Source organism: Penaeus vannamei, chromosome 30 (assembly GCF_042767895.1).
Source record: "Penaeus vannamei isolate JL-2024 chromosome 30, ASM4276789v1, whole genome shotgun sequence".
NCBI lineage: Eukaryota > Metazoa > Arthropoda > Malacostraca > Decapoda > Penaeidae > Penaeus > Penaeus vannamei.
The window spans coordinates 1691227-1698726 of NC_091578.1; the positions used below are offsets into that span (position 1 = coordinate 1691227).

At 48.9% G+C, this 7500-nt stretch overlaps 1 protein-coding gene across 1 annotated transcript in view; it reads right to left on the reverse strand.

Annotated features, from left to right (window-relative positions):
- LOC113815310 (metalloreductase STEAP4) overlaps window positions 1-7500 on the reverse strand; it is a 58563-nt gene that overhangs the window by 44091 nt on the left and 6972 nt on the right. The window lies entirely within an intron of this gene.

Genomic DNA, 7500 nt, shown 5'->3' on the forward strand with positions numbered 1-7500 from the left:
CATTTTTCTTTCTTTTTATTTGAGAAATTATTCGTTTCTAAAGATGGTGATAGGTCTTTTTTTTTTTTTAGCTTATACTTTATTTTCCTTCGTCCATTCGAGCGGTTCTTTATGGCACACCGCAGACTCTCGAGGGTTTATATAAAGCTAACGTAAATAGCCCTAATACCGAAAGATTTTTTTCTACAGGGAGTGTTTGCATAAAGCCAACGTAAGCAGTCCTAAAATGCCGTAAGATTTTTTTCCAAGGAGTGTTTGTATAAAGTCAACGAAGCTAGCCCTAATACCGAAAGATTTTTTTCTCGAGGGTTTATATAAAGCCACACCACACACCTAATACCGAAAGATTTTTTTCTCGAGGGAGTGTTTGTATAAAACCATCGTAAATAGCCCTAAAATGCCGTAAGATTTTCTTTCCTCTGAGTGTTTGTATAAAGCCACACAATACACCTAATACCGAAAGATTTTTTTCTACAGGGAGTGTTTGTATAAATCCAACGTAAATAGCCCTAATACCGAAAGATTTTTTTTTCTCGTGTTTGCATAAAGCCAACGTAAGTAGTCCTAAAGTGCCGAGAGATTTTTTTCCCCAGGGAGTGTTTATATAAAACCAACGTAAATAGCCCTAAAATGTCGATAGACTTTTTTCTCCAGAAAGTGTTTGTATAAAGTCAACGTAAGTAAAACTAAATTGCCGAGAGATTTTTTTTCCAGGGAGTGTTTGTATAAAATCAACGAAGCTAGCCCTAATACCAAAAGATTTTTTTCTCCAGAGAGTGTTTATATAAAGCCAACGTAAATAGCCCTTAAATGCCGTAAGATTTTTTTTTCTCGAGGGAAGTTATCTTAACAAATCTGCGCCAGAGTAAATATTTGCGAAAATATCTCCCACGGGGTGTGGCGGGATCCCTGTGATGCATAATGTACCCAGTCGGCGCAAAACGGTGATGATAAACCGCGATTAGATATAAATAGAATTAATATAATTCTTTTCCTAATTTGGATGGCTTCCTTGGCAGCAGCGAAGGAAAAAAAAGAAGGGGGCAGAGAGGAGAAGGAGGAAGACGAGAGAAAGAAGCAGTTGAATATATTCGAAGGAAGAGAGAGAGGAGAGAGAGAGAGAGAGAGAGAGAGAGAGAGAGAGAGAGAGAGAGAGAGAGAGAGAGAGAGAGAGAGAGAGAGAGAGAAGAGAGAGAAAGAGAGAAAGAGAAGAGAGAGCGAGAGATGAGAGAGAGAGAGAGAAGAGACAAAGAGAGATAGAGAGAGAAAAAAGAGAGAAAAAGAGAAAGACAAAGAGAGACAGATACAAAAGACATACAGACAGAGACAGAAACAAACAAAGAAAAAGAGAGAGAGAGAAAGAGAGAGAGAGAGAGAGAGAGAGAGAGAGAGAGAGAGAGAGAGAGAGAGAGAGAGAGAGAGAGAGAGAGAGAGAGAGAGAGAGAAAAAAACAAAGAGAAAGAGAGATAGAGAGAAACACACAGACAGAGAAAAACAAAGACAGAGAAAAAAGACAGACAAACAAACAGAGAAAGACAAAGAGAGACAGACACAAAAGACACACAGACAGAGACAGAAACAAAAAGAGAAAGCGAGAGAGAGAGAGAGAGAGAGAGAGAGAGAGAGAGAGAGAGAGAGAGAGAGAGAGAGAGAGAGAGAGAGAGAGAATGAGAGAGAGAGAGAGAAGAGAGAGAAGAGAGAGAGATGAGAGAGAGAGAGAGAAGAGACAAAGAGAGATAGAGAGAGAGAAAAGAGAGAAAAGAGAAAGACAAAGAGAGACAGACACAAAAGAGAGAAAGAGAAGAGAGAGCGAGAGATGAGAGAGAGAGAGAGAAGAGACAAAGAGAGATAGAGAGAGAAAAAAGAGAGAAAAAGAGAAAGACAAAGAGAGACAGACACAAAAGACATACAGACAGAGACAGAAACAAACAAAAGATAAAGAGAGAGAGAGAGAGAGAGAGAGAGAGAGGAGAGAGAGAGAGAGAGAGAGAGAGAGAGAGAGAGAGAGAGAGAGAGAGAGAGAGAGAGAGAGAGAGAGAGAGAGAGAGACAGAGAGAGAGACAGAGAGAGAGAGAGAGAGAGAGAGAGAGAGAAAGAGATAGATAGAGAGAGAGAGAGAGAGAGAGAGACAGACAGACAGAGAGACAGAGATAGATAGATAGATAGATAGATATAGACAGAGAGAGAGAGGGGGGGGAGGTAGATAAATATAGAGATACATGCATAAATATGTATGTATGTGTATCCATGCACGTACACAAACGCGAACGACAGCGACCGACTCGGACGACCGGGAGCGACTGAGGCAACGACACCGCAACGGGACCGACGCGACTTCACGTCCGTCCGACACGACCGCTCTTTACGATGCTGGCGTGGCGGGGGTGGGGGGAGGTTGGTGGAGGGCATAGGGAGGGGGTAAAGACAGGGGGGGAAGGGGGGAGGGAGGATGGGGGAGGGAGGGGGTACAGAGAGGGCAAGGAGGAGAGAATGGTGGAGGGCATTGAGGGGAAGGGAGGGGAGGAGCAGAGGTGGGGGGAAGGGAAGGGGAGGAGGGGGTAAAGACAGAGGAGGGGTTGGAGAGGCAGGAGGGGAGGATGTGGCAGGAGGGAGGGGAAGAGAGGGGGGATGGGTGGAGGGCATGGGAGGGGGTAAAGGCAGGGGGAGAAGACAGGGGGAGGTGAGGGGGGTAAAGACAGGGGGAGGCAGGGAGGAAAAGGGAGAGGTGGGGGGAGGCAGGACAGAGGGGGGGAAAGACAGGGGAGGGAGGGGTAAAAGACAGGGGGAGGCAGGGAGAAGGGAGAGGTGGGGGAGGGCATGGGAGGGGGTAAAGACAGGGGGAGGGGGAGGCAGGGGAGGAAGGGGGTAAAGACAGGGGGAGGGGGGAGGCAGGGGGAGAAGGGGTAAAGACAGGGAGGGCATGGGAGAGTGGGAGAGCAGGGAAGGGAGGGAGAGAGTGAAAACAAGGAGGGGAAGGGAGAGGGGAGGATGGTGGAGGGCAGGGGAGGGGAAGGGAGAGAGGAGAGTCGGGAGAGAGGGGATAAAGACAAGGAGAAGAAGGGAGAGGTGGAGCATGTAGGGGGGTAAGGGGGGGAGGAGGCAGGGGGGCTGTGACCATGATGCCCTTCTAACATCAGCAAGAAATCACAAAATCACAAATCTGTCAGTTACCATTTTGTTCATTGTTACTATTTTTTTCCTTTATATATTATTAAATATATTCATATATCATATATATTCATATATTATCTAAGTCACTCTTTGCGAGAATAAATGCTAAATTGCCAAAAACACACCTGGCACTTTTTCATACTATTATAAAAAAAGGTGTTACGTAAAAAATGGGATAATAATAATAAAACAATAAAAAAAAAGTAAAAAAAAAAAAAAAAACATAAAAAATAATCAAACAAAATAATTTTAAAAAACACAATAAAAAGAGACCCCAAAAAAATCATAAATAAAAGAGAGAGAGAAAAAAACACGAAAGGACAGAATCGGCGACCGCGAAGAGACGGGTCGAAGGACAGGCTCCCTCGCCAGGCGTCCTTGGGTCCTGCGAGGAGGGAGCGAAGGGCCGGCGAGGCGAGGATCCCCCTGCCGCCCGCGCCCACGTGCAGGGTCCAGACGGGGGGGTGGGTGGGCGGTCCAGACGGCGGGCGGCGGTGGGCGGTGCGGGCGGCGGTGCGGGCGTCCTCAGCCCGTGCGAAGGGGTTGTTGATGTTATGGCGAGTGGCAGCGTTGTTATTGCTGATATCAGTATTACACATATATATATGAGTATATTATATATATATATATATATATATATATATATATATATATATATATAGAGAGAGAGAGAGAGAGAGAGAGAGAGAGAGAGAGAGAGAGAGAGAGAGTGACAGAGAGAGAGAGAGAGAGAGAGAGAGAGAGAGAGAGAGAGAGAGAGAGAGAGAGAGAGAGCGATAAGGGAGAGAGAGTGAGAGAGAGAGAGAGAGAGAGAGAGAGAGAGAGAGAGTGAGAGAGATACTTGTACAATATATATACATGTACAACATATATATACATATACATACATATATATATATATATATATATATATATATATATATATATATATATATATATTCTTTTCCAATTTGCAAATTTCCGCGTCAGCATTGACATCCTCCTCCGCCTTTATACACTCCTCTATTCTTGCTTCATTATCTTCTTTTCTATCTTCTTCTTCTTCTTCTTCTTCGTATTGTCGGGTCTTGCTTCATTTTCTTTTCTTTCTAAATCTTCTTCATATTCTTTTCCCTTTTTTTTCTTTTTTTTCCGTTTTTTTCTATATGTTGTTATCCTTGGCGGAGACTTGATCGCGGAGGGGGGGGGGGGAGGAAGGGAGGGAGGGAGATGGGGGAGAGAGGAGGGGGGGAGGGTGAAGGGAGGGAGAAGAGAAGGGGGGGGAAGGGAGGGAGTCGGGAAAAAGAGAGGTAAGGTAAGAGGAGAAATGGAGGAGAGGGAGGGAGGGAGAGAGAGAAAAGTAGATAGATAGGTGAGTTTGGGAGGGAGGGAGATGGGGAGAGAGGAGAGGGAAGGAGTGATGGAGGGAGATGGGGGGAAGGGGAAGAGGGAGGTAGGGTGGGTGGTAGACGGATAGGAGACGGAGTGATAAGGAAAACCCCGCTAGAGAGAGAGAAAGGCAAGGCAAAGCGGGAAGGGAGAATAGAGAAAGAGAGGCAGGGAGGGAAAATAAGGTAAGGAGGGAGGGAGGGAAAATAAGGTAAGGTGGGAGGGAGGGAGAGGCAAGAAGATGCTGGATGGAGTGAGGGAGATGGGGAGGTAGGGAGGAAGGGCGAGGGAAGCAGGTGAAGGGAGGGAGGGGCTGAGTTAGTGAGTGAGGCAGGGAAGGAGGGAGGGAGTGAGGTAGGGAAGGAGGGAGGGAGGGGGAGAGGTGAAGGATGGGAGGGACGGAGGGATGGAGGGAGGTAGGGAAGGAGGAGGGATGGGGGAGAGAGGTGAAGGATGGAGGGAGGGAGGGACGGAGAGAGGGAAGGAGGGAGGGAAGGAGGGAGGGAGGAGGCAGGGAAGGAGGGAAGAAGGGAAGGGAGGGAAGGGGCTGAGTTAGTAAGAGGTAGGGAAGGAGGGAGGGAGGAGGTAGGGAAGGGAGGGAGGGAGGAGGTAGGGAAGGAGGGATGGAGGGGGCTGAGTTAGTGAGTGAGGCAGGGAGGGAGTAGGGAGGGAGAGGTGAAGGATGGGAGGGAGGGAGGGAGTGAGGTAGGGAAGGAGGAAGGGAGTGAGGTAGGGAAGGAGGAAGGGAGGGAGGGAGTGAGGTAGGGAAGGAGGAAGGGAGTGAGGTAGGGAAGGAGGGAGGGAGGGAGGGGGAGAGAAGTGAAGGATGGGAGGGAGGGAGGGAAAAGGAAGGAAGGACAGGGTACACTTCCTCCTCGATTTATGCTCAAGGAAGACATTCGGGGAAATGGAAGATGCTGACATCACTTCTTCAATCTTTGTTGTTCTTTTAATAAATCTTTTCTATTCTTTCCCAGTGGAATTATATAGCAGTAGCGTCTCTCTCTCTCTCTCTCTCTCTCTCTCTCTCTCGCTCGCTCTCGCTCTCTCTCTCGGTCTCTCTCTCTCTCTCTCTTTCTCTCTCTCTCTCTCTCTCTCTCTCTCTCTCTCTCTCTCTCTCGCCTGCCTCTCTCGTTCTCGCTCTCTCTCTCTCTCTCTCTCTCTCTCTCTCTCTCTCTCTTCTCCCTCTCTCTCGCTCTCTCGTTCTCTCTCTCTCTCTCCTTCTCTCTCTCTCTCTCTCTCTCTCTCTCTCTCTTCTCTCTTTCTCTCTCTCTCTCTCTCTCTCTCTCTCCCCTCTCTCCTCTCCTCTCTCTCTCTCTCTCCCTCTCTCTCTCTCTCTCTCTCTCTCTCTCTCTCTCTCTCTCTCTCTCTCTCTCTCTCTCCCTCCCTCTCTCTCTCTCTCCCTCTCTCTCTCTCTCTCTCTCGCTCTCTCTCCTCTTTCCTCTCTCTCTCTCTCCTCTTCCCTCTCTCTCTCTCCTCTTCCTCTCTCTCTCTCCTCTTTCTCTCTCTCTTTCCTTCCCCTCCTCTTCTCCCTTCTTCCCTCTCTCCTCTTCCCTTCCTCCTCTCTTTCCCTCTCCCTTTCTCTCTCTCTCTCCTCTTCCTCTCTCTCTCCTCTTCCCTCCTCTCTCTCTCCTTCCTCTCTCTCTCTCTCCTCTTCTCTTTCTCCCTTCCCTCTCTCTCTCTCCTCTTCCCTCTCTCTCTCTCCTCTTCCCTTCCCCTCTCTTCCTCTCTCTCCTCTTCCCTCTCCCTCTCCTCTCTCCCACTTCCACTCTCATTCCCATTCCCACTCCCATTCCCACTCCCATTCCCATTCCCACTCCCTCTCCCTCTCCCACTCCCACTCCCATTCCCATTCCCATTCCCACTCCCACTCCTTCTCCCTCTCCCCCTCATCCACCCCTCTGCCTTAAGTGATAGCGCCAGTCACGCCCATCACAGATCACGCCCACCTCGACCGCAGAGCCGATTCCCTCCGGCAGCGCCCACGAACCGCTCCGTGACCGGCTGCGTCGTGAGGAGAGGGGAGGGAGGGTGGGGGGAGGGGGGGAGGCTAGAGAAATAGGGGAGGGGGAGGTAGGGAAGGGGGAAGGGGGAAGGTACAGAAATGGGGGAGGGGGTAGGGGAAATGGGAGAGGGGGAGGGTAGGGAAGGGGGAGGGGGAGGGGGGGAGGTGGAGGAGGGTAGAAAAGGGGCAAATGGTTGAGAAAGGGGGAAGGGGGAGGTAGGTAGGGAAGGGGGAGGGGGAGATGGAGGGAAATGGGGGAGGGGAGGATAGAGAAGGAGTAGAAGGGGGAAGGAGGAGGAGAGAAGGAGTAGAGAAGGAAGGAGGATAGAGAAGGGGGAGGGAGGATAGAGAGAGTAGAGAAGGAGGGAGGAGGAGGAAGGGTAAAAAAGAGAGAGGGAGTAGAGAATGGAGGAGTAGAGAAGGGGGAAGGAGGAGGGTAGAGAATAGAGGAGTAGAGAAGGAGGGAAGATAGAGGAGGGGGAAGGAGGAGGGTAGAGAAAAGAGAATGGAAGAATAGAGAAGGAGGGAGGAGTACAGAAGGGGGAAGGAGGAAGGTAGAGAGAAGAGAATGGAGGAATAGAGCAGGGAGGAGTAGAGAAGGGGGAAGGAGGAAGGTAGAGAATAGAGAAGGAGTAGAGAAGGAGGGAAGATAGAGGAGGGGGAAGGCGGAGGGTAGAGAAGGAGGGAGGATCGAGAATGGAGGAGTAGAGAAGGGGGAAGGAGGAAGGTAGATAATAGAGAAGGAGCAGAGAAGGAGGGACGGGGAGATGGAAGTCTTGAGAAAATCCTCTCGTTTCTTTGGCAAACCGAATTACTCTTTTAAGCCGTTCGATTACGTTTCTCAATATTAGGTTGACTTGCGGTTCTTACAGTTACGCTATTTTTGCTTCTAAATTGTTGTTTTTCTTTTTCTTTTCGATTGAGCATTTTAGTTTATCAAAAATCATTATCGTTTG